General features: G+C 50.5%; 1 protein-coding gene and 1 long non-coding RNA gene across 3 annotated transcripts in view; both read right to left on the bottom strand.

Moving 5' to 3' along the window:
• The window catches only part of BCORL1 (BCL6 corepressor like 1), a 41,364-nt gene extending 37,071 nt beyond the window's left edge, over nucleotides 1-4,293 (bottom strand). The window contains 1 exon segment of the mRNA XM_087941034.1: nucleotides 4,152-4,293. The gene's annotated coding sequence lies outside the window, so the exon portion shown is untranslated.
• Nucleotides 4,294-6,360: 2,067 nt separating this feature from the next.
• Nucleotides 6,361-25,153, bottom strand: LOC148124784 (uncharacterized). 2 transcript variants are annotated; one of them, XR_015745065.1, is made up of 3 exons: nucleotides 25,013-25,130; nucleotides 9,124-9,213; nucleotides 6,361-6,430 (listed from the first exon to the last, which is right to left on the bottom strand). It is a non-coding gene; the product is annotated as an uncharacterized LOC148124784 (long non-coding RNA). The 2 variants fall into 2 exon arrangements; XR_015745064.1 differs by lacking the exon at nucleotides 6,361-6,430 and adding an exon at nucleotides 22,637-22,798 and having other exon boundaries at nucleotides 9,123-9,213; nucleotides 25,013-25,153.
• Nucleotides 25,154-26,252: the final 1,099 nt, after the last annotated feature.

Below are 26,252 nucleotides of genomic sequence, written 5' to 3'. Positions count from 1 at the left end.
TGAGAAGCGAAACGTCTTCAAAAGAAGAACCAGAAAAAGTCCAGTTGCCTCTTTTGAAATAGCACCTTTGGGACAAGACTTAGGGAGTTTTCTCGGACTTAACAGTCAAAGGAGATATATCTGCAAGAACAATGAACACAGATCCTGTTCCAAGACCAACGGATGGTCCAAATTTTGGAGACGAGGAGGAGGAGGGGGGTTGGCCCTAGGGACTTTTTACACACTCTGACGTGGGTTCTTCGTTATCGAAGAGATCCAGACAAATTTCGATGGAGTGGGGCCTGGCATATGTCGCCGGAGCCTTCTGGACCCTGGATTCCACACAAAAGTGGCATTGTGTGCGTGAAGAAATACCCCTTAATTTTCCTTCAGAAGTTAAGGGGGGGGTCTTGCCTCAATAAGGGCAGGGGGAAAACGAGGGAAGAAAGGAAGAACAGACGAGACACAAACAAGACCGTAAGCGAGCCCAGAAATTCTGTCGCTAACTGAGACATTTGTTAAGTGAGCCTTGCCCCCCACCCCATTTTACGACCCTTCGTTGTTAAAGGGAATTGTTGAGAAGTTGGTAACCCCAGTTGTTGAAGCCGAGTCGTGGACGTTGCGTGTCAGAAGGTTGCAAAACGGGGGGAAAAAAAATCACACGACCTTGGGACACAGTGACGGTCGTTAAATGCAAACCCACTGACAAAGCGCCTGCATTTTGGTCGCACGAGTTAAGTGTGAAACGTCGCTTTTCCCCCTGGTTGAGATGCATCCGTCATAAATACGAATCAGTGGCCGAACATCTGAACATTGTTCAAGTGAAACATGGGGAGGGTGCAAGGGTCATAGCTGTGGAAAAACGGCCATGCGTCACTTTTTAAAGTACCACTGTCACTTTGAACGGTCACTCAGTGAACGGTTGTAAGTTGAGGGCTACCTGCACTTCTTTAAAGGTTGTTGTTTTCTTAAAAACATTTTGTGAGGCTGCCCCCAAACCATTCTGGAACTGGGCAGCCCAGAAACCCGGCCAGTAAATATATCCGATTGAAGCATGTTAAAATTAAAAGGAGGACGGAAAAGATTCCGCTGGGAATACTTCCGTGGCCGACAATTTCAGAGGCTGCCCCCCAAATCTGATACTGACCCCTCAGTTTGAACCCCAGTCAAAAGCTAGAGAGACCGTCTGATGCTCCTTTCAGCGAGTTTTTAGCTCTGTCACTTAAAGCGAAGTTCATGCCTCGTTTACAATTCCTTTAAGCACAGACAGGCTGCATATAAAACCAGACTTTGAAATTGCGCGTGTGGCGGAGGATATCTTTGAAGGAGGAGAGGATCCCCCCCCCCCGTTTCTCCCCACCCTCTGGAAAGAAAACACCCGTATAGCTCCGCACCCCCACCCCGCTCCCCCCCCCCCCCAGCCAGTGCCAGGCTCCCAAAACTTTTAGGGATATGCGAAAAGGCAGAGAGACAATTGCAGCCCTATGTCCCTGATGGGACTTCCTCTACTGATTCACAAAGGCGTGTGCTTGGAGCTTAATTTGAGCTAACGCATAGCTGTCACCCGGGGAGGAGCGGGGAAAGGGCACGGATGGCTCTTCACATTTAAAGAAGCCGAGAAAAGCTGCCATCCCCACCCCCCCACCCCCCAAAGAAGGCAGTTTCCAAGGTTTGGAAGTCGCCAACTTCTCTTTTGGAAAGCAACCGATTCCGGGGTAGCACAACGGACAACGTCGTGGAAGACATGCCTAACAGCCGCAGGCCTCTCGCGGTAGAATGGCCCAGCTCAGCCCATCCTTCCCTACTAACAAGACAAACAATTATGGACACGGCGGCAGCGACAGCAACAGCGGATCTTTTGCGCTGGCACACCAGCTCGGTCCAACGCGGTGCTTCCTACTCCAAGGAAATGCGGTAGCGGGTGTTTCCGTTCCTCCCCTCCTGCAGCTGCCCCGCACAAACTTTCGGGGCCCCTTTCCAAAACAAGGCTTCTCCTTCCCTCCCTCGCTCTCCTCTCCTCTCCCTCCCTCTCCCCTCTCTCCCCTCTCCCCTCTCCCTTCTCTTACTCTCTCCCCTCTCTCATTTTTTTCCTCTCTCTCTCAGCAAATGGGCACCGGCGAGTTTCCCTTTTTTGCTCTGCAGCCTGCCTCACCAGTGGAGGAACCTGATTGTGGAAACCTGTGGCAGCTGCAAATTAGCATGATGCTTTTGAAAAACACAGGCAGCGAAGAAGGCGAAGGAGGGTTGGGGTGGGTGGGGGGAGAGAGAGAGAGGAAGGGAGCCTCTCCCAGACCTTTTGGAAGAACTGGAGAGCAATAAAATCTTCCCCCAACTCAGTTTTCTCTTCCTGGCTTCTCTGTTAGGCGGAGTTTGCCCCGGAAAAGCCAGGATGCCTGCAGGGATCACCGATGTGGATGGGTCACCTGTTGGGGCAGGTAGAGGTTCCCCTCTCTCTTTCTCTGCCGTCAGGCTGTGGTTCTCCAGGCAGGCGGGCCAAGTAAACAAGGCCAGCGCGCTGGCCTTTGGGCAGGCAGGGAAATGCCTACCTGCCAGGGAAGGACCTCCGGCTCCAGCCTGCCGCAAGCAGCCGACCTCTGCGGCCGGCCTGCCGGCCTGCCAGGCACGGGGCTCCTTGCAACTCGCGGAGTCGCCCGTCCCCCTTTGCGCCGCCGCGCAATCCCTCCCCGATCGCCGCTTTTTTCCTCCACCTCCTCCTCCTCTTCCCCTGCTTCCTTTTCAAGCCCCGGCAGGCCTCGGCTCCCCGCGACCTCTCGCTCTCGCTCTCTCCGCAAAAGCAGCAGCCGGCGAGCTTTGCAAGCTTCCGCCGAGGCGCCCCCGGGACGCAACCACCCGGCCAACCCCGGGGCCGTCCCCAAGTTTGCCCGGCCCGCTTCGCCTTGTTCCAACGGCCGTCCCCGGAGCTTGCTTCCTTTCTCCTGGCTCGGCCCCGCTTAGCGATCGGGGTCTGCTGTGCTGCGCCCGAGCTCCGCGGCATCGCCTCCGGGGCGGATTGGGCTCCGCCTCCGGCCGCGCACCCAGACCTCCAAGCCCCGGGAGCTGGCTGGCTGGCTGGCTTTCTCTCTCTCTCCCTCTCGCCCGCCCGGCCGCCCGCGCGCTCCGCCCCGGCTTCCACGCCACCCACCCGCCAGGCTGCCCGTTCCCTCGGGGCCGTCGCGGGCATCGCCCTTGTCTCTTGTTTTTTTAGGGGCCGGGCTGGAGGGAAAAGCCGGCGCAGATGCCGGAGGGAGGCCAGCCCAGGAGCCTCGGCCCGCCCCGAGCCGCAAGTCTCGGGAGAAGCGAAAGCGAAGGGGTCCCGGGCTCGCCTCGACGGCTCCTTCCTCTCCTTTTGGGTGGGGGACGCGACGGGACGGGGCACGGGGATGGGGGAGCGAGAAGGGTCGGGGGCTCCGATGGCGCTTCCTACCCCTCCCCAGCCAAGCGGGAATTGGGAGGGTCGGGATCGGGGTGGGGTAGATACTGCCATGGGTCTTCCCCCCCACCCTTCGACGTGCAAAAGCCCTTTCCCTCCCCGGAGGCGGCAGCGAAGAGACAGTGGGGGTTGCTTGCTTGCTTGCTTTTGGGGGGCGCAGAAGGAAGAGATCGAGGTGGCGTCTTCTTCTTCCCGGATCGACGCTGCGCCCGCCCCGTCGGAGGGGAGACGGGGGAGGGGAGGGCAGGGCAGGGCGCGTCCGGCCGGAGCAGCTTCCTCTCTCCTCTCTCTGCCCGCCCCCGTCCCCGCGCTGGACGGGCCGTCGAGGAAGTGGATCTCGGCTTCCTGCAAGACGGAAGGGGCTCCTCCGAGGGGATCTCTACGGCTCCCCACCCATACGGGGGTGAGGGGGGGGCGAGAGTGGCCGCGGAAGAGCCGCGGGGGCGCTGCTGCTACTGCAGCCGCCGCCGCCAGCCCCGTCGCTCTTGGACGGGACCTTACCCGGGCGGGGAAGACGGGGCGGCGGGGGGGCGCCTGAAGGAGGCGAGGCGGGGGTCGCGCGCGAGGAAAGGGCCGCGGTCCAAGGCCCGCTCCCTGTTTCCATGGAAACCTCACTCACACGCCGCGGCCCCCCCCCTCCTCTCCCTCCCCGATGGCGACGGAGGGGGAAGGCAGGCAGGCAGGCAGGCGAGCGAGCGAGCGAGCGCGGCGGGCCTGAGGAAGGGAAGCGGCGGAGACGCACCTGCTCCCGGGGCGGGCCCCCTCCGAGGGACCAGCGGCGTCTTGAGGCGGGAGGTGGGGGAGGCAGCCCCAGCCGAGCGGAAGGGCCGGACGGCGGGGCTGGGCCGGCTTCCCTTCTTCTTCTTCTTCTTCTTCTTCGCTCCGCGGCGGCGGCGGCAGCCGGAGAGTGCGAGGAGGACGAGGCGAAGCCAGGCACGGCGACTGCCGAGTCGTCCTGCTGCTGCTGCTGCTGCCGCTGCCGCCGCTGCAGGGCCTGCCGGGAAGTGTAGTCCGGCCGCCCGGCGGCCCCCACGCCCACACCGCGCCCGGCCCTGCCCTGCGGACTACCGCTCCCAGGCTGCACCGCGGCAGGGCCCTGCCCGATATGGGAAGGGGAAGGGTGTTTGGGGGGGTTATTCTGAGCCAGCCGAGTCCAGAGAGGGAAAGAAGGGGGAGAGAGAGGAGGGGCTTTGCGCCCTGCCCGGGAGGGGAGGGGCCGGGCCAGGGCGGGTCCCTCCTCCACCCGAGGGGAGGGAGCGAGATAAGAAGGGGTGGGTCGAGGGATCAGCGCTGGGGGCAGTCGTGACGCTCAGAGGGCTCCCTGCGACCCCCCCGCCCGCCGCTGCCCCGGGCGGGAAGGAGGCAAAACGGGAGGGGGTCTCAGTTCCCACGCAGGGCGCAAAGCTCGCGTGGGTGCGTGAGTTGGGGGCGCCCCCATCCCAAAGCGGGGCGCCCGCTTCTTCTCAACTGCGCCCCCCAGAAGGTCACGGGACCCGAGCGGAGGCAGCGGGAGAGGGGAAGAAGGGCCCGGGGGATTGGACGGAGCAGGCATTTTGGGGGTGGGGGGTGGGCGGCTGAGGGAAGATTGCATATCGGGGGTCCAAAGACGGGGAGGGGGCGAAGGGCCGGGGGCGCGCCCGCCCTCCCGCTCTCTCCCTCGCCCACGGGACGGCGAGGGGTCCGGCTAGCGCCCGGTGGCTAAGCCCCCGCGCGGAGAGGGGAGCCCGCTGCACCCCGACGGAGGGGCAGCAGCAGCCCAAGTCGGCGGGGCCGGAGCTCCCCCCACGCACTCCCCGCGATCGGCGTTACCTGGCGCGGCCCGAGGTCGCCTCCTTTCCCCTCCTCTCGCTGTCTCCCTCCTGCCGCCCTCGATGCCGCCCTCCAGGCCCGGCCGGAGCAGCTGCCGCTGCTGCGCGGGGTTTGGGGCTGTCCGCACCTGCGTTGCCTGGGCGCACCCTCGGATCCAGTGGCGCAGCGCGGCGGCGGCGGCGGCGCCCGAGCCTGGCTGCCTCCCAACGCCTTTGCCCTTTTCCAGCCGGCTCGGCCCCCGCCGGCTCTCCCCGGGGTGGAGGCAAAGCGCTGGGGCTGCTGGCCTGCTTACCTCCTTCCGTCGCTCCCTCGGCTCCTCTCGGGAGGGCTGCGGGGGGGGGGGAGATGCCGCCGGAGGGAGGCGCCCCACACCGTTCGGCCGGACGATCGCCTCTCTCTCTCTCTCTCTTCGCGCCCCCCCACCTCGCCGGCCGGCCGTTTCCGCCGCCTCGCCTCGTCCCTCCCGACGCCCGTCCGCGCCCCGTAGAAGTTGCTCCCGCTTCGAAGGCCCCGATCGCCGGCCCGGCCTGCTGCCACTCGCAGCAGCAGCGGCGGTGGCGGCGGCGGCGGCAGAGCAGAAGCCAAGCGCCCCCAGCACGCCGCGGCGCGCCGCCCTTGCTCAGCCCGGCCCCCCTTGTGGGCCGTCTCGGCCGCTGCTCTCGAGTCCGGCTTCCCCTCCCCTGGGCCCGTCGTCGCCGCTGCTGCCCAAGGCCCTCCCCTCGGCCGGGCTGAGACCCTCCTCCTCGACCCCCAACCCAGCCCGCCACCCGGCTCCAGCGTCTTGCCCCCACCCCTTCCCCTTTGGCCCTCGGATCTCCGGCTTGGCAGGCCGTCTAAGACCGGGGCTGGAGAGGGACGGACAACCGCCGCCGCCTTCCACCTTTCTTCCCCCTGCTGCGTTTGCCCGTTGCTCCGCTCCTCCCCGCGCCGCGATGCTCTCCGGGGCTTTTCCAACCGGCGGTCTCCCCTTCAACTACCTCGCCCGCCCCGGCCGCTCCGAGGCTGCTGCTGCTGCTGCTGGCGCGAGATCGCCGTGGGGGCGTGGGGGGGCTTAAGCTTGGGTGGGTGGGTGGGAGATCGCCCGGTTCCTTCTTGGCTTCGCCGGATCAAGCCCCCCTCCCGATCGCGCCGTTGACTTCCTAACGGGCGACTCGGAAGAGAGAGAGCGAGCGAGCGACTTTCTCGGCCTCCTTTGCCTTCTGCCAACCGGCCCTAAAAAACCGAGAAGAAGGGAGAGAAAGAAAAGAAGCGAGAAAAAGGAGAAGGGGGGTGTTGCGTTGTGCATCGCGCCCGGGCTGCGATGCTCTAAACGCGGCGATCTGGTCTCTTCTTCCAGCGATACTTTTGGTATTGGGGATGGATGGGTGGGTGGGTGGGTGGGGGGAACGGTGGGTGAGGGTTGGGGAGGACCGTTTAAATGACCCTGGCCCGTCCAGGGATGAACGGTAACAGACGATGGGGAGGAGGAAGGAGGGAGGAAGGGCTGTGGGGGGGCCCCAAGAGATCCTAAGCTGTCCAGCTGGCCTGGATGGGGCTAGTATCCAAGTTGGGCTCCCTTCTGACGGTCCCATCGAGGGAGGCTTTGCCTTCAAACGAGTTCAAAGCAGGGAAGGATGGATTTGAGGGCCCCTAATGGACAGGCACCCGGTTTTGGGAGTTTTAATTCATTTTCACTTTCCCTCCAGCTCCTTTTTCTAAAGCCCACACAGCTACTTCCTGGAGTAAAGAAGGAGCAATAAGCAACTTGGCTGTCAAAAATCCCAAGTCCCGGCTTCTGACACTTGGTTCTGGATGCCAGTTTGGGCAGGGAACGGCCGGTTCAAACAATATCAACTCCCCCCCCCCCACACCAGCTTTTCTTAAAAAAGTTTGATTGGGAGAAGCCTGATGCTAAGCCCCAAAGAATGAGTTGATTACTTCCAGATCCCTTACTTCCCCATCTGCCATTTGGATTCACACCGTGGGCTACACAGAGGCTTGTTTCAGCCCCGATTTGGCCAATGGGCCATTGCAGTCTTGTGCATGTCACTAATCCATAAACTCTGGCTTGCAGACCGCAAGGCTGAGTTCACCACAGGGGGAAAAAAAAAACAACAACTTTAGCCTAAAGTGAGAATAGCCATAGCCCTCTTAGATTTATATACCGCTTCAGGGTGCTTTACGGCCCTCTCTAAGCACATGAAAACTCAAAAGGGGTTTATGCTGCTGCCTTTCCTACGCCATTTGTAGGGCAGAAATTTCATATATTTCACGGAATGGTTGTAAGAGCAATAGACTCTAAACTATTACAGAAATGTTTCTTTTTCTTCCCATTATTGCAAATCGCTCCCAAGAAGAGTGCAAGTATTTAATTATCTATGGATTCCTACCGTGAAGAATATCTCCTGTGTTCTTTGTACTGGGTGACCCAATTCCCAGTTTGCATTAAGGCAAAACCTCTTTAACCTGTATTCTGTAACAATATACCCGCAACCATTTGGATATTTCCAGTGTCCTAATAAACTGTATACACTATTAGTTTGCGGACCACCAGAGCTGGATCAACTCAACACATTAAACCAGAGGTCTCCAAACTGGACAACTTAAGACTTTTGGACTTCAACTTCAGCTGGCTGGAGAATTGTGGGAGTTGGAAGTCCGCAAGTCTTAAAGTTGCCAAGTTTGGGGACCCCTGCCGTAAACCAAAACCCGACTCACCTTACTTACGCAACACCCAAAATGGACGGAGCCACAATTTACTAGGCCAAGCCGTGATTGGCTAGCCTGTGCATCAACCTGTTGGGTGAATCCAGCCGATACTGTTAGTTTATGTGCATCCGAACATCTGATACGGTTAGTTTATGTGCATCCATTCATTCAATAAACTGTTGCTAAGAGTGCTACAGGTTAATGAAGAATCACATGTACGATTGCACCGAATCTTAAGCTGGCACAGACCGGTTCACGTAACAATCTGAGCTCCCAAATTACCCAACCACAGTTTGGCCCGGTGATTCCCAACGTGGGAGTTTAGTATGGCCTGAGACGCTGCCTAGGTTCCCTATGCAGAAAACCCTGGCTACATTGAAAGGTGTTTTTAAAAGGCCTGACCACACTAGATAGCAGTAAGGAAATCATAAGTGCCCAACCCATTATAAAGTTCCATTTTGTATGCTTCCCACTTAAGGTTGTGAGAACAGCCCAGGATGGATATGTTGCAAGCAAAGAAAAATAAAAGGTTCCCAATTAGCCACTTTATCTGCTTGGTAAAAAGTGCCCAGGATAAATAATAATCTGGGAAGATGATCGTTTACTTTTCCAAGGCACCCGAAGGCCAGACAAGGAATAATGGGTGGAAACTGAGGAAGGAGAGATTCAAGCTAGAAATAAGGAGAAATTTTCTGACGGTGAGAACAATCAACCCATGGAACAGAAGTTGCCTTCAGAAGTTGTGGGAGCTTCATTACTGGAGGTTTTCAAGAAGAGACAGGACTGCCATCTGTCAGAAATGGTGTAGGGTCTGTTTGGGTGGGGGGTTGGACTAGATGATCTACAAGGTCCCTTCCAACTCTGTTAGCCTCTATCTGTACTTTCATCAATGACAGATCTGCAAGTGCCTAAGAACTGAATTCTTTAGTAGATGCCCTTGCACTGGCATACTCTACTTCATTTATTTATTTTCCAAGTCGAGAGCATTAAAAGACCACTTGATCCATGATACCCTCAAGAGCTGGCATATGTGAATGGGCACAATGGATGAAATGGCACCAGCAGGAGTCTGGTATCATTCAGGAAAAGCTCACACATAGTTTCTAAGGAAGATGCTCTCTATGCCAGACAACCAGCGAAGAACATAGCAACATGACATCATAGTGGACTGTTGAATCTACGAATTTCCATCACTTAAAAGAAAAAGGTTAACTCACCGTTAACTTGGCAAATCGGAAGCCGCTAAAACTTGACGATTCGGTTCGCCTATCAGACTGTCTGGATTTGGTTCAGTATGCTGGGAAAATCTAGACCCAAAAAGACAGGATCACCAGATGGTTTAACAGAATATAAAGACACAAAACCTCTGGAAACTGTATAGAATAATATAGGAGCAGGAAATGCATTTGCAAAAGGACTGCTGCTTGGCTGATAAGGTGCCCAAATTGGCAGTGGGTCTTTCAGGAAAAAAAACATTTTTTTCCCCCAGTTTTCCTTTGAAAGTGGATATGCCAAGGACAGGGGGGGGGAAAAACCTAGCAGGTATGTAATAATTACATTGGCTGGGTATCTGCAATATCCAATTATAAGCACATGCGTCTTGCAGGCAGCGTGATAGGGTGATATCCACCCATGGCAGTGCTTTCCAACTCATAAGCCTGCCTGGCCTTCGTTTCGATCTTGATTCTGGGAGGACCAAGTAGAGAAGGAGGCTACATGCAAACGCAGAATGTTCCTCTCATCCAGATACTCATCTTTAAGGCAGCAGAGGAGATGCCAAGCAGGTGATGAAATGAACTCCGGTTCACGCATCTCACCAAGCCACGGTTTGCTTAGCAAGCCTCACTGACCAGGTTTGCCCACTGCGTACCCGTTCCAAATCTCACAAGGCATCCGATAAAGGAAGCCAGCCCAATAAGAGAGATCTGGATTCTTGGCACCAGCGTGTAATCCAGAGCCACTTCCTTTCCAAATTTTGCACCCTTTTTATTTTTATTTTAGAACCGGCGATTCCTAGAAACAAACTGCCAAATTTTTATATATATCTATCTATATCTATATCTATATCTATATCTATATCTATATCTATATCTATATCTATATATATATATTCCGGTTTTCTTCCGGTTCTTAAGATTCTGGCGAAAAGCAAGCAGCATTTTTCCTGACCTGAAGCAGAGGGGAGTTTTTGGTGTTGATGTGGTTGATCAGAAAATGCCGATTAAAATTTCGAAGATCAAAGGTTAATAGATGGAACAGAGGGATCCGTAGAAGAATCGTGGGGCTTTTTTTTTTTCCAATTGGAAACGAAGCGGATCTCCCTGTTCCCCCTTCTCCTGCCTTGGGGGGTTGAGGGGGGGAAGAGATGTGGTCCCAGTTAAAGGCCTTCTTAGTTATCCTGCGGGGATAACCGAAAAACCATCTTCCTGGCATGGAGGCGAAACCGTGCAGAGAGAACAAAGCTGCATACATTTCATATCCTCCTTGCCTGTCTGTACAAAAGATTGGGGGGGGGAGAAAAGGGGGCAGTCAGTCTCCAACAGACCCTTTTTTGGGTCTGTTGGAATCTGGTTCTGCATGCTGGAAATAAGGAAGAATTAGGGGCATTCCCCACTCCCCCCAAATGAACGATGTTCTAAACCTTCTGGAGCACTATTCCCCTTAGGGAAGGAGCAGTGTGGCTTGTTGTAAGACGACCCTCTGTTTGAGCCAAGGCTCTTCTGAGTTTAAAAGGGCCTCTGAGCATGTGCAAAGAGTCCTCACACACACACACACACACCCAATGCTACACAGGTACCAAGAGTCTAAGCCAGGGAGACTGAGGCCAGGATTTCCAACAGGTGAATTCTGGAAATCTATGGAGATTCTCAACCATCTAGATCATGGTTGTTCCAAAGGTGTATTTTTTCCCCACAAAAGGCAACGGGAGTTTGTTTGAAAATGTTTTGCTTCTTATCCAAGAAGCTTCTTCGGTTCTGGAAAGCTGCTTGGATGAAAAGTGAAATGTTTTCAGAGGGGGTAAAAAAAAAAAAACCTCTCCCAAGAAAGTCCAGTTTCCTTTTCGGGGGAAAAAAAAAAAGTACCTTTGGGTGAATTTGAAAATGTTCCTTTTGAGAAAGGAAGTGAAATTAATTTTCCTGCAGTTGGCAGAGATCCTGGCAAGGACCTCAACCCCATAACCTCAGCTGCATTATTTTCATCACCCTATAAGTTAAGAGCAAAACCCATTCGACAGGCATGAGTTGTGTTGCCAAAATGGAACCCTTCACACACCAGGTGTGAAGGAGAGTGAAGTTTGGGAGAAGTCTGACTTTCTGCAGACGTACAATTACAGGTAGACCTCAACTTACACATGTAATGGAGCCTGCCGATGACAGTCATAAATCACGACAGTTGTGACCCACGTAAGGGATCCAATTTTACAACCTTTTTAAAGCAACACCACAGTCATTAAGTGAAACCATTCTTTGGCGTGGGCTGGTTTTGCCAAAATCTGGAAACGAACGCCGGTTTTCAGCAAAAAAAACATCATAAAAAGCATTCAAGTGACCCTGGGCATAGGAGCATAAATACAGACTGGTTGGTGACCACTTCAAATGCAGTCACTTCAACCATCAGAACTGGATTATAAATGCCCCAGGAACATCTTTCATAACTTGGAACAGTCGCTAAGGGACTGTTGGTAAGTCAAGAACTCTCTTTATTTGGATCCTGGAGGTGCAATCTTCCAGGCTGAAGGTTAAGAAATGGTTGGGGCAGAAGCTACATTTATTATTACATTTACTATTTTAGTTATAAACGCCATCTGGTTCACAGGATCTTCCACTTCTCCATTCTCTATACTTTCCATTTAAGCACAGGTGGTCCTTGGAGTACATCCACAATTGAGCTCAGAATGTATGTTGCTAAATGAGAAACGGACTACGTCCCCTTTTACAACTTCAAATCCCCTTTTACGACTTTTCCTGCCACGTCTGCTGAGCGAATCCACTGCAGTTGTTAAACGGGCAACCCGGTTGTTAAGCAAACCTGGCCAATCCCTGAGGACTTTGCTTGTCAGAAGGTTGCGCATAAACCACTAATACTGTTATTATGCGATCATTATCAATGATAGGTATATTGTGATTAACATGATGCTTGTCGTCTTTTTGTTGCTTAAAACCAACTGTACTCAGACAACATGCCATTCATAGAGTTTTTTATGTTTATTAAAGAAAAATGTATCACACACACGCACACACATATATATAAAAGCGAAATGCCACTCACGCGTCATCACAAAATCTCCAGAACTGTAAAGCCTACAAACTTGAAATTTAACACATGTTCCTCTTGGCTTCTTGATGCTCACTAAGAAAGGATTTTTCAAAATGACCATCAGAGCATTAGTATTTCCTATATTATTATTATTATTATTATTATTATTATTATTATTTTGTTATTAACACGCTCTGATGCTAAGGAGTTCTACTCCCCCTCCCCACTTGAAAAATTAAGGCAATAATTGTCTTGAATCAAACAGTACATTTGTGATTTAGTTCTATATATAAAGTAGCATTTTTAAACTATCTAACTTAATATATGTTTTAAATAGGTTTTAGACTAGGTTTAGTATTATTATTATTATTATTTTAATTATTTTATTTTTTAAATACTGTGTAGTGTGATTGTAATGTGCTGTTTGGGGCACTGTGCTGGAGTAGCTTTCAAATTTCATTGTACTTTGAATGCAATGACAATAAAGGCTATTCTATTCTATTCTATTCTATTCTATTCTATTCTATTCTATTCTATTCTATTCTATAAAAAAACCAAATGCAAAACACAAGCAGAGGAGAGGAGTTTCAGTTTCAGTTTCACAGCAGCAAGCAGCTTTAGTACAGAACAGTTGAGCTAAGCCACGCCCAGGCTCCTTGCTGTCTCCTTGCTCACATAGCAAATACTATTTCACTTTCCAAACAACCCTCAATTCTTTCACACACTGACAGGACGCTAGCCAGATGAATACCAATGGATGCTGGTAGGCAGAGGCAGAATTTTTTCCCCTTATTTTCCTCTCCAAAAACTAAGCCCGACCACGTGTATAGCACGGGTATCAAGCTAGTGTGTATACACACACACACACACACACACACAGTTGCAAAAGATGATCAGGTGACCCTGGGACACTAAATATGAGTCAGTTGTCAAGCATCTGGATATAAATCCCATGACTGTGGGGATGCTGCAATGTTTATTAAGTGTGAAAAACGGTCATAAGTCACTTTAGTGTCATGTTAAATTCGGACGTTCACTCAATGAACTGTTGTAGGTCGAGGACTACCTGTAACATCCTCACAATACAATATCGACCTTTCATCTAAATCACAGAATAACAGAGTTGGAAGGGACCTTGGAGGTCATCTAGTCCAACCCCCTTTGCATCATACATCTGCGAAGTAGTAGTTAACGGAAGGGAGCTACCGCCCTCCAGCCCATATCTGGACATCATTAAGTTTCTTCAGTGCCACACTGAATGACTGGAGGTGATTTAAATCGGGGGTCCCCACCCCACTTTTGGAACCGGTCCCCACGAGCAACAGACACTAGTGGAAGTTCCCGGCACTTGTGCAAATGGAACTGTTGTAAGTCGAGAAGTACTTGGACTTTCCCTACTATCATCTGTTGGAAAGTGTTGTCTTGGTGCTACAATGGACAGATCGGTGTGTGTGTGTATGTGTGTGTTTGTGTATGTGTGCGTGTGGGGGTTGCGTGTCATGCTAAAGACCCAGATTGGGCTTCTCCGAAGAGGGAGGGGGTGACGGTAGAGCGAAAGACGGAACTCAAAACGCCTAAAGCAGAGGTCCCAACCTACTTATCGTACCTACCTACCTACCTACCTACCTATCGTATCTATCTATCTACCTACCTACCTACCTACCTACTTATCGTATCTATCTATCTATCTATCTATCTATCTATCTATCTACCTACCTACCTACCTACCTACCTACCTACCTACTTATCGTATCTATCTATCTATCTATCTATCTATCTATCTATCTATCTATCTATCATCTACCTACCTACCTACCTAATTATCTATCTATCTATCTATCTATCTATCTATCTATCTATCTATCTATCTATCTATCTATCTGCCTACCTACCTACCTATATCTATCTATCTATCTATCTATCTATCTATCTATCTATCTATCTATCTATCTATCTATCTATCTATCCATCCATCCACCCACCCACCCACCCACCCACCCTGCAGCCCTGGAATGCTTCAGATATATTCTCACACCCCTTACAACAGGACATAATTACATGCACATCGTTCTGTATATAATTTTGAAAACTTCTAAACTCAAGTTTTTGCACCCCCTGGAATACTGTCTCGCAACACTAGGCCTAAAGAGACCTGGATCTAACGAGTAGAGAATGAACAAATGACATCTCTTTTTTTTTTGAAAGAGAGAGGGGGAGGGGGAGGGAGAGAGAGGGGGGAGAGAGAGAGAGAGAGAGGGAAGGAAGGAAGGAAGGAAGGAAGGAAGGAAGGAAGGAAGGAAGGAAGGAAGGAAGGAAGGAAACTCAAATGGAATCATCTGAAAGAGGGTATTGCAAGCTGCAGGCACCCTCCGGGAGTTCAGCCCGAGCTGCAGCTCTTTGCTGCAGGTGCCACTTGGTCGATCTCCTGCGTGTTATGACACGCCGTGGGTTCCTGCAGCCCTAGATCAGGGGTCTTCAAACTAGGCAAGTTTTAAGACTTGTGGACTTCACCTGCCAGAATCCCTGAGCTAACACAACTGGAGGAGGAATTCTGGGAGTTGAAGTCCACAAGTCTTAAAGCTGCCAAGTTTGAAGTCCCCCTGTGCCTAGTTCCTGCTTCACTAAGACCGTGTGTTTTGGGGCCAGCTCCATGGCCTCTACATCATCCAGAGCTTAAGCAGCCAAAGACTTTCACCCCTCCTCTTTGGCCAGTTGAACCCTCCCAAAGGAACCGATCCTGCTCGGCCGGAATCCCAAGCGGCGCAGGATCTATTCCAAGCCTGATCCTTGTGGATTGACAGCCGATTTGAGCGCCTGCTGGCTCAAACGCAGCAAAGCAGAAAACTTCCTAAAGCCAGCGAAACTCAAAATTGGAAAGAATGCCTTTCTTTCATCCTCAAACGCTCCCTGCAACCCTCGTTCAAAAACAGGCAGTCCTTCACTTCCAATGGTTCATTTACTGACCGTTCGAAGGGAAGGCGGCAGTGGGAAACCCAACTTACGACCGGGTTTTCAGAGTTACGACTTTTGCAGCGTCCCCATGACTGCGTGATCAAGATTCAGATGCTTCGCAACTGACTCGTGTTTAATTTTGATATCTACATATATAATATTATATTTTTATATGTATTTTATTTGCTTTCTCTTTACATGCAATATGGGCTTAACGAACAGGCAGCCGGCTCGCGTTTATGATGGTTGCGAGGTCACATGATCCCCTTTTACGACCTTCTGACATACCAAGTCAATGGGAAAGCCACATTCACTTAACAACCGAATTACTAATTTATCCAACTGCAGTGATTCTCTTAACAACAGTGGCAAGTAAAACGGCGCAAAACTCACTTAGCAAATGTCTCGCTTAACAACAGGAATCCTGGGCTCGATTGCAGTCGAGAGTCGAGCACTAGCTGTAAATACGAATTGCCTACTTATTACATACTCTCCTCTGTCCAGAGCAGAGGGTGGTATTCAGGTGGTTCAGACCAGTTCTGGAGAACCGGTAGCGTAAATTTTGAGTAGTTTGGAGAACCGGCAAATACTGCCTCTGATTGGCCCCGCTCCCATCTATTCCCCGCCTCCTGAGTCCCACCTGATTGGCTGGGTCTTCTTTGGTTGCCCTGCACAGGAGAATGGAGCTGGAAAGCAGGTTAGTGGGGTGGGGAGGGAATGGGGATTTTGCAGTAACCTTCCCCTGCCATGCCCACCAAGCCACGCCCACCAAGCCATGCCCGCAGAACCAGTAGTAACAAAACATTTGAATCCCACCACTGGTCCAGAGCCTCTTGTAACCAGTTAGCAAAAGTGAGTCTCCAGTGTGAGTCATGGTGATTACAGGGTTACATCCAGGCAAGGTTCGTTGCTTAAGAATAGGACGTGTTTTGTGAGTGTATCTATGTGTGACTGTCTGTCTGTACTTCCCAGCTGAGCTGTAACTGAAGGATTTCCTCTTGGTCTTCCACCCAAGTATGAACTGTGCTTCTTTCCTGCTGCTCAGTTGACAAGAAGCAACCGATGGAATCAAGAATCAAGATAGAACCAAGGAGAAATTTCCTAACAGCGTGAACAATTAACCAGTGGAACTGCCTGCCTCTGGAAGTTGTGGGTGCTCCAACACTGGAGGCTTTTAAGAAGAGACTGGACTGCCACTTGTCTGGAATGGTCTCCTGCTTGAGCAGGGGGTTGGACTAGAAGACCTCCAAGGTCCCTTCCAACTCGGTTAATCCGTTTATTTCGAGGGATTGGCCAAATTCGGTACACATCCCACCTTTCTGTGGGGCTCTTAAGAAGAAGAGCACATGTTTCTCAGCTTGAAAGCAAAGTTTATGCTCCAAGGAACTTTCTCTGATGCTTAAAAGAAAATATGCAGCCAGCAGAGAGGGGAATACTGCTGTCTGGAGGGCCAAAAACTTTCTTGTGTGCTGTGGGAGAGGCGAGAGGCATCCCTTCTAACAAACTAAGAAAGTGCCCTCAAGGACGCACAAAATTTTTGTTTTCATGCCATTATCTCAAGCTCCGGCTTATCTCAAGCTCAAGCCCCACCCTGCTACATCGACAAGCTAATGTCTACCTGTTTTGGCTTTCCAATACTATAAGTTTTTTTTTTCTTGTCCCATTTAAAGGAAAAGAAGAAGCAAGGGTACATTGGAGGAAATCCTAATAATTTTTTTTGCTCACATCTCAAATTTATATGCTCTTAACTTTATCTGCTTGGAAAACATAATTTTTTTTTCTCTTCCATCCTTCTGCGTGAACTTATATTTTAGATAGCATCTAATAAGAGATTCCGCCACTAGAAATATTAAAAGCAATAAGTTTTTTTTTTCTTCAAACAAGTGGATTCAAAAACAAATTGATATCTATCAGCTATTTTGTAAACTACGATTGACTTTGCTGACTAGAGATAATGTCAGTTGTGGTCTGATACAAGGGAGCACCAGATTGGTTAGAGGAGATCTGGAGATTTGATAGGAAGGATCTTCTAAAGAGGCAGGGTAGCTAGCTGAATAGAACAGCAGTTGAGAATATGTCTGATTTCAGTTTCTATTTTGCCGTGAAATTCATGAGATGAGTTTATTACATCATCCTGTGATATCTTGGTTTTGGTCTTAACGTATTGTGGGAAGTCAACCAATTGGGGTCTATGATTAAAGAAACCGTGGTGGAATCAATCACAACTGGCTTGATTTATAAACACGATTTACAAAATGGCTTGAGTCCTTAACAACATGCTAAGATGAAACGAAACATGTCGCAGCTTGGCATGAGAACTGGATCTAGGACATAGTTGTTGTGTGTGAATAAAGGCCGAAGAACAGGTCCATGACAGCTGCTTTGAATCCTTGCAGGAAGAATAAGGATGGAAGTGTCAGGTGGATAGGCTCCGCTATTATTTTATCTGCAAAGTTCAAGCACAGATTTCCGTAACTGAAAAGGATGGCAAGGAAGAACTCTCATTTTGCTGAGAAGGGGAATGGCTTCAGAAATAATACAAGAAGTACGAAAAATTTTAAGAATAAATGTTTCAGAGTCTCAATTGTTAACTCATGGCAATTTCCAGGACAAGTCACTGCTGTTTTCTTGGCAAGATTTCAGAAGTGGTTTGCCATTGTCTCCTTCCTAGGGAAAGTGGGGAGAGAAGGAAAGAAAGAGAGAGAGAGAGATACAAAAAGGAGAGAGAGAGAGAGAGAGAGAGGGAAAGAAAAAGGACAAAGAGAGAGAGAAACAAAGAGGAAAGAGAGAGGAGAGAGAGAAAGAGAAAGAGAAAAAGAGAAAGAGAGAAAGAGAAAGAGAGAGAGACTGGCCCAAAGTCACCCAGTTGGCTTTGCACCTAAGGCAGGACTAGAACTCCCAATCCCCTGGTTTCTAACCGAATGCCTTAACCCTAACGCCAACCTGGTTCTCTTTGCTCATCTAACCCTCAGTAATAAAACAGTAATGAAAACAAATTATAAAACTAATAAAAACAAGAATATGCAGTAGTCATAGAATCTGGCTTGACGATACGGGACAGAAAGGAAGAACAGAAAACCAGAAGGATATGGGAACAAACCGCATAGAATGGGAAGGCTTATGCTCCATTTGTGAGAACCTCAATTCGATTCACCATTTCAGTGGAATGGTACACAGGATCTGCTCGATCTACCCAGCAATATTTTGTGGTGTAGTTCCTCCTTACAATATCATACAATATACAAAGATCAGAGTCCAGGGAAAGGCTAGAAACAGATGGAGCGTGAAAATCTTGATTCTACCGAAACGGGAGCGAAGGTTGCTATTTTATTAATTCAGTTGCCGACTCCACTTGGGGTCTTGCATAATGCAAAATGAAAGCCCAGCAAAAAAAAAAAAAAAGTTAAAATTGTATGAAGAGCAAGGACGCCATCGAGCAGAGGTCGCCAACCAGTGGGCTGGGGACCACTGGTGGTCCGCGAGAAAATTTTGGTGGTCCGCAGAGAAATATCACACCCCAAAGCAATTAATCTAGGCTGTGCAGGAACACATGGCCCGCGGGACCACAAGGCTTGCGTTGCTTGCATTGCGCACAACACGAGGTAGTGAGGGGAGGGGGGGAAGGGCGGAGAGGGAAAAACTTGCCTCACTCACCCACGCACCTCACCTGGCCACTGGGCTGCTTATTTCCGCTTTTTCTTCTTCTTTTGGCTGCATGCAAGGAAAGCAACAAAAGTCTTTCTTTCTCTCACCTCAAACTCCGCCAGAAATGAGTCTTTGTGACCCTGCAAGGCCTCCTGCTCCAAGAGGCTGCGCTGGCAAAGACTCCTTTCTGGCGGAGTTTGGGGGAGAGAAAGAAAGAAAGACTTCTGCTGCTTCTGCTGCTTTCCTTGCATGAAGCCAAAAGTCTCTCTCTCTCTCTCTCTCTCTCCCCCTGAGAACGGAGATGGTATCCTGCCATCCCAAATAAAGAATGATCGATCGGTAAGAAAACAGGGTGGAGAATTTTCCTGCAGACTTTTTTGGGATTTTGAAATTTTAACCATTTTTTTTTTTTTTGCCGGGCGTTCATTTTGCATTATGCAAGACCCCAAGTGGAGTCAGAACCAAATTAATAAAATGCAGCCTGGATTAATTGCTTTGGGGGGTACTTTGGGGGTGACATTTCTCTGCGGAGCACCAAAATTTTCTCATGGGCCACCAGCCCACCGGTTGGCGACCACTGATCTAGAAAATTGCCCACGGTACCATAGCAGAGCTTTTGTTTTGTTTTTTAAAAATGAAAGAGATGGGAGGGGGCAGAATCAGAGCCAAAGTACGCACAGAATATAAAGGGAAAAACTATGAATAATATTTAAAACGATCTTCTTCACCTGGGTATTTTTCTGGTGACTGCAACCCACAGGATACAGTGGGAATCAAAATTCAGCAGAGCTGCAAGTCTACCCCAGCCTTGAGGACATTACATTACTACCAGGGGTGGGATTCAATTTTTTAACAACCGGTTCTGTGAGCATGGCTTAGTTGGTGGGTGTGGCTTGGTGGTCAGGTGACTGGCTGGGCGTGGCCAACTCAACATCACTCACATCGAGGCATGCATCTCCTCGCCTGGCCTGTCATGACTGTGGGGATGCTGCAACAGTCATAAGTGTGAAAAGGGGTCATAAGTCACTTTTTTCAATGCCATTGTAACTTTGAATGGTCACTCCACACAAGCAAAGTACCATCAAAGGAGGGGGAAAAACTCCAGAGCAGTTCCTGAGACAGGAAGTCTAGTCCTGCCAAGAATGTAATAAGAGTTAATGGAGAGACAGTTTCTGTAAGCAACACCAGAATGTTTCCTTCCTGCCTTCCTTACAGGATTAGGCCAGTAATTTCTTCTAAAAACCGGTTCTCCAAACTGCTTAGAATGCTAACAACCGGTTCTAGCGAATAGGTGCGAACTGGTAGAATCCCACCCCTGGTTTCTACCACTCTGTGGGACAAATTAAGCATTTTACTTCTTCTGAAGATCAGATCAGACTCTCTTCAGCAAGTGTTTTAACATTATTCGAGGATGCTTTGATTTCCGAGGAGTAAGTCTGAATTAATTCCTCGTATTTTAAAATATGGGTGCTGTGTTGCCAATGTGATGCCTGACATTTTAAATAAAAGAGGAAACACCATTTATAAACACAATGTTTATAAACGGTGTTTCCTCTGGGAAGTGAATGTGATTTGCAATGGTTTTCTTATTTTGTATTCTCACAAACAGCCACTCTGGGTGAAAACTGGGGGAGGTGGGGAGGAGAGAAACAATGGCTGGATGACACCTGGGGACCCCACAAAATAAAGTGCGACTTTGAATCTGGGATTAGTTTCGCACAACATGTTAAAATATGGTAAGCTATTTTGCACTTCACTGGGCAAATCTGGCCAGTGTTGTTACTCTGTGTTGCAAATCTAAGCCACATAGGCCAGCATGCTGTGGGGAGATGGATGCTCTTCTTCTGAGAAGGAAATTACACATTTAAAAAATGTCATTCTCAATCGCATTAATTTGATTTTGTACCAGAACTGGATTTTGCTTTGCTTTGCTCCTTTAATCGTGAAAAGTTTGTGTGAACTTGGAGTTAATTTAATAAAATATTGCCCCAGCACTCGTGTAAGAGATGTAGTCCTTTCTCTATTTTTCACATTCAGAAAAAAAACCCAATTCTTTCACACTCTCTCTGCTGTCCAGTGAATAGGGAAGAGTTTTTCAACCCGTATAAGATTGTCAACTGAATTTGTCCATTTATTCTTACGGCAAACAGATGCCTGCATGTTATAAGAAAATACAATAGATAAGAATCCCTTTAGCATTTGGGGTTAGCCTGTTCTAAATTCTTTAATATTACTATAATATTATAGAGAAGCACCTGCCACACTGTTGGGACTTTTGTTTTTAAAAAAGTAGTTTCTTATTCCTTTTCTTTTCCAAAATAAAAAAGTAACATGTAACCAATATCAATAATGTCTGAAAACTACAGTATGGAGATTGCAAGCAGGACATTAGCAAAAGATATTAATTGGGAAAAGACATTCCTGCATATGAACAATTCTTTTGATGAGTTTGAACAAATGCTAAGGATGATAGATCAGAGACCTACACAACATCACCTAGTCTATACAGCTGTGCCTTTCAGATAAGTTGGAGTGCAGCATCCATCCTCCCCTTCCACCTGGGGTGGAAGTCTAGGATGATGGGAGTTGTAACCCATCATGTCTGGAGATCACAGAGTTATGAAAGGTTAGAGTGCTAACAGAAGAACCAAACAGAAATGGTATTTCCATGGAAAGTTTGGGATTCATCAGTAGTTTGTTAATTTTCCCCCCATTTTCCTTGGAAGGTTGGTTACTTGTCATATGTAGGCAAAGCAGCCTTGGAATGAAAATTCCAGTGTATTTATTTATTGGATTTATTTCAATCATTCCCTCCTTCCTCCTCTGATTTTAGTTCTTCTAACGATCTTGGGAAGTTGTGTAATTTGACCGAAGGGAGGGATTTGAACTATATATTTGAGTTAGGGCTAGAGTTAGGGATTTGAACTCCAGACCTCAATCGCTGAATGTATTTGGCCCGGGAAAACAGAGCTGGCATGAATCACTAAGTACTAAGCAACTGGTACCTGCCTCTGTACCAGTTTTTCTCAACCCTGGGCCACTTTCAGATGTGTGGATTTCAACTCCCAGAATTCCCCAGCCAGCCAGGGAATTATGGCGATAGAAATGCATTAAAGCTCCAGCTATGCTTCTTTGCAGCTTCAATTCCATTACAGATCTCCATGCGGAGGCCAGGATGCTACCGAGATCCCTGTTGTTCAAGGCACTACATCTGCACGCCTGTTTCGGCTCACTAGCAGTCACTGGCATCACCCACCCTTACCTGAGTGAGCAGAGGAGGAGGAGGAGGAGGAGGAGGAGGAGGAGGAGGAGGAGGAGGAGGAGGAGAAGAAGAAGAAGAAGAAGAAGAAGAAGAAGAAGAAGAAGAAGAAGAAGAAGAAGAAGAAGAAGAAGAAGAAGAAGAAGAAGAAGAAGAAGAAGAAGAAGAAGAAGAAGAAGGGAATCGCACAGGTGAATTTCATTTCCTGACACAGGCCAGCAAACTGGTCCTTGGGAAAAAAAAATCTCTCTCCACGGAACCGGTCCCTGGTGCCCCAAAAGTTGGGTGGCCACTGATTTAAATAAATCTGTGAGTGATGTCCCTTCCCTGGGGGGGGAAATTATACCCTTGAGTTGCCAGGGGCGAATAGGCAGCAATATAAATCAAATAAATAAATAAAATGAGGCACAGGCAGGCGGTAGATTGGATTGAAAAGGAAGCCAATGGTTATGTCTGCCATTTCAGCAACAGGATACTGCTGGCTTTACGATTATTAAAAGGAGAAATTAACCAGGTGGCTGTGGACATGCAGGTTAAAGGGAAAGGGGGGGGGTACCTACATCTGGCCTGGAAGCCCCCATGCCGAGTCCTCCAGTGGTTGTTTACGCTTGTCTAACCTGAATGACTTTCTCAGCACCGCTGCGGATAGGATGAACGGGTTGCAGGAACGGGATGCCTCTAGTCTCATGCAAAGAAGGATTGGGGTGACAGGAAAGCAGTCTTCCGATATTTGAGGGGCTGCCCCAGAGAAGAAGGGGTCCACCTATTGTCCAAAGCACCTGAAGGCAGGACAAGAAGCAACGGGTGGAAAGTGATTGAGGAGAGGCGCAACCTAGGAGAAATTTCCTGCCAGCGAGAACCATTCACCAGAAGTTGTGGTTGCTGTGCCATCCCTGGAGGTTTCAAAGGAAAGATTGGGCAGCCCTTTGTGTGGAATGGCACAGGGTCCCCTACTCGGGCAGGGGGTTGGACTAGAAGACCTTCAAGATCCCCTTCAGAAAACTGTGACTGACTGACGGAGAAACCCCTCCAGGCCTGGAGTTGGCCTTGGGGGAAATCAAGGTACATCCAAGCAGGGACAAGGCAAAGAGGCCTTCTCGGTGGTGGTCCTCAACTCGCTTCTCCCAGGGGAAGGTCTGTTTTGTTTAGAAGCCCCCTTGGACTCCGTAAAACCCTTTGAAGCAGGATCTGGGGAAAAGCTGGCTGCTTTTGACAGGCCCTGCTTCCTGTTGGGATGTGTGTGTCTCTCTCTCTCACTCTCTCTCTCTCTCTCTCTCTCTGCATCTCTCTCTGTCTCTCTGTCTCTGTCTCTCTCTCTCTCTCTCTCTCTGTCTCTCTGTCTCTCTTTCTCTCTCTTTCCGGCATGGGTCTTTTTTTTTTGACCCTCCTTGCATTTTTGTACCCAGAGTCAGGAATGAAAACACAAGCCTTTATCCCAGCCAGGGCAAAGCGAAACGTTCAAAGTTAAACGAAACGGGGCCACTCTGTGCATATTATACTATCTCCAAATGCCTTTGTTTCCCCTGCCCACCAAAAAACAAAGGGGAAAGAGCCCAAGGGGTGTGTCTGTGTGTGTGTGTGGAGGGCGGGGGCGGTTATTCCCTCCTAAAACCCAGCAGGCTTTCCCTGGGCAAGCTGCAATCCTAATACACACTTTAAAAAAAATAAAATAACAAAACCACATCTCTCTGGAAGTTGCCTCCGGAAGTTGTGAGAGCTTCATCCCTGGAGGCTTTCAAGAAGAGATTGGATTGCCATCTGTCAGAAATGGTGTAGGGTCTCCTGCTTGGCCGTGTGTGTGTGTGTGTGTGTGTGTGTGTGTGTGTGTGTGTGTGTTTGTTGGACTGGATGACCTAAAAGGTCCCTTCCAACTCTGTTAATCTATATAATAAGGTTACCTGAGTTTTACTTCCCAGGAGGCGGGGGTGGGGGTGGGGGGGTCATATTTGGCTGCCACAGGCTATAACTTAGAAAGGCCCCCCTCCATTCTCCAGCTTCTCATGTTTACCCAGATAGTTGGGGGCAAGAGGCTGACTCTGTAAACCGCTTAGAGAGGGCTGTAAAGCACTGTGAAGTGGTATATAAGTCTAAGTGCTATTGCCCTTCCTTCCTTCCTTTCCTTCCTTCCTTCCTTCCCGGTGGTTAGAATATAGTTTTGCAGGCTGACTCTGCCCACAGCCAGGAGTTTGATCTTGACCGGCTCAGGGTCGATTCAGCCTTCCATTTTTCCAAGGTCGGTAAAACGAGCATCCAGATTGTTGGGAGCAAGAGGGCTGACTTTATAAACCGCTTAGAGAAGGGCTGCAAAGAGGTATACAAGTCTAAGTGCTCCTGGAGTTGACTCAGCCTTCCGTCTTTCCGAGGTTGGTAAAACGAGGCCCCCAGATTGTGTGTGTTTGGGGCGCGGGGGGGACTGCAATAATAGGCTGACTCGGTACACCGCTTAGAGAAGGGCTGTAAAAGCCTCGCGAAGCGGTCTATAAGTCGAAGGGCGATCCCTAGGAAGCCCATGCTCCAAGCCCCACTCCGCGATCCCCGTCCCGACACCGTAAACAAACAACCAAACAACCAGACGCTTCGGATGCTGCCTTGTTGGTTTGCGTGAACTCGGCCAGAGCGGGCTAGCTCGGCAGCCGGAGGTTCCGCGTGTGTCCCCTTGAGCTCAGCCAATCGTGCCTTAGTTTCCCCATTCCAAACCACGGCTTAAGAAACCCCGGTTTAGCGCGACGTGGGACAGAAGGAGAAGGGGGGAAGGGGGGAGAGAGGAATCTCTGGGTTCTACCCCGCGGGTCGCCCCCCCACTCAATGTCCGGAAACTTTTCTCCCCCCCCCCTCTTCTCCCCTCCCCTAAAGTTGGCTGGGCTCGGCTGGGGGTGGGTGGGGAAGGAAGGACGGAGCCAGGAGGGGTCCGGAGCCGAAGCGATGCCGGCGCGGGGCTGGGTCAAGGGGAGCCGCAAGCTAGCGCGGAGAAAGGTGGGGGGGGGTTGTCTCACCTGGCCAAGGCCAACACGTGCCTCCTCTCAGGCTCGGCTGGCGCTGACATCGGCCGGCGGCGGCGGCGCTTCCTCCTCCTTCTTCTCCTCTTCCTCCTCCTCTCCGGCCAGCAGCTCCGCCGGGCTCCTCCGCGGCATCCTGGAACGAGAAAAGGCTCCGGAGCTACGAAGCGGGAAGGAGGCGGAGTTTTCTGGCAAGCCTTGTACGCAAGCAAGCTCCGCGCGATTGGCTTTCGGAGAAAGGATTGTGGGAGATCGGGGGACGGGCGGCTCGGGGAGGGGTCTGCGGACCGAGGCCAACGTGTGAAAAGGAGGGCGAGCGGGGAGGGGTGGGGGTCAAGGGAGGCGCGGCGGGGCAGCCCGGGGAGCGGGTGGGGCGGAGTGGGGTGGGCTTCCACCTTTTCCCACCCCTCATTCCCCGGCTGCCAACTAAGGAAGGTTGGGTTGGGTTGGGTTGGGTTGACCACTTTCAAAGCAGCCAAGGGGGCCGGGAGTGTGTGTGTGTGTGTGTGTGTGTGTGTGTGTGTTGGGGGGGACGGGACTCCAGCCCGGAGAGTCAGCCTGCCAAGTTCTCCCGAGCCCGCCCCCCCTCTCCCCCGGGATTGGGGTGGGAGGGGGGGGTTATGAGGAGTGGGGGGACGACCCCCCCCCCCGGTGGGCAAACCGCTCCTGCAGCCGGAGCGGAGAACAAAAGGACGGCCGGGAAGAGTTAAAAGAGAGAAGCCAAGGTGCTAGTTCTCAAGTTACACACCGCTCGGGGAAAGGGAGGAGCGGGGTGGGGGGGAGGTAAAGGGGGCGAGCAGGAGAAGAAGAAGCAGCGGGTGGAGAGACCACCAGCCTTCTTTCCCTGCAGGGTCCCAGGTGCTCGTCCGACTGTCCTTCCAGCCCGCCCAGCCGGTGCTTTTTGGAGACTACCCTGGACTACCGCTCCCATCATCCTCCGACCGGGACCAGGGGGTCCTTGCTAAGCCGGGTTCCAAAGCAGAAAACTAGACCCGTGGTCTTCCCTGTCGCGTCGGCGATGGAAATGCACAGTTTAAAAACTAAAATTTTATTAATTTTAATTTTATTCTCCTACCCACCCACCCACCCCCTTAAAGATTAAAGGGGGAGGCGGGAGGGCGGGGTTTGGGGGTGTATATATGGGGAGAAAGATTTACTCCAATGAGTGGGACGTCATTCTCGGAGGGACGCGAGGTGACAAAGCCGGAAGGATGAACGGGGAAGAGTTGTCAGAAGT

Source organism: Pseudonaja textilis, chromosome 12 (assembly GCF_049901715.1).
Source record: "Pseudonaja textilis isolate UNSWEBS1 chromosome 12, rPseTex1.2, whole genome shotgun sequence".
NCBI classification, from domain to species: domain Eukaryota; kingdom Metazoa; phylum Chordata; class Lepidosauria; order Squamata; family Elapidae; genus Pseudonaja; species Pseudonaja textilis.
This window is presented reverse-complemented; position numbering and strand designations above follow the sequence as displayed.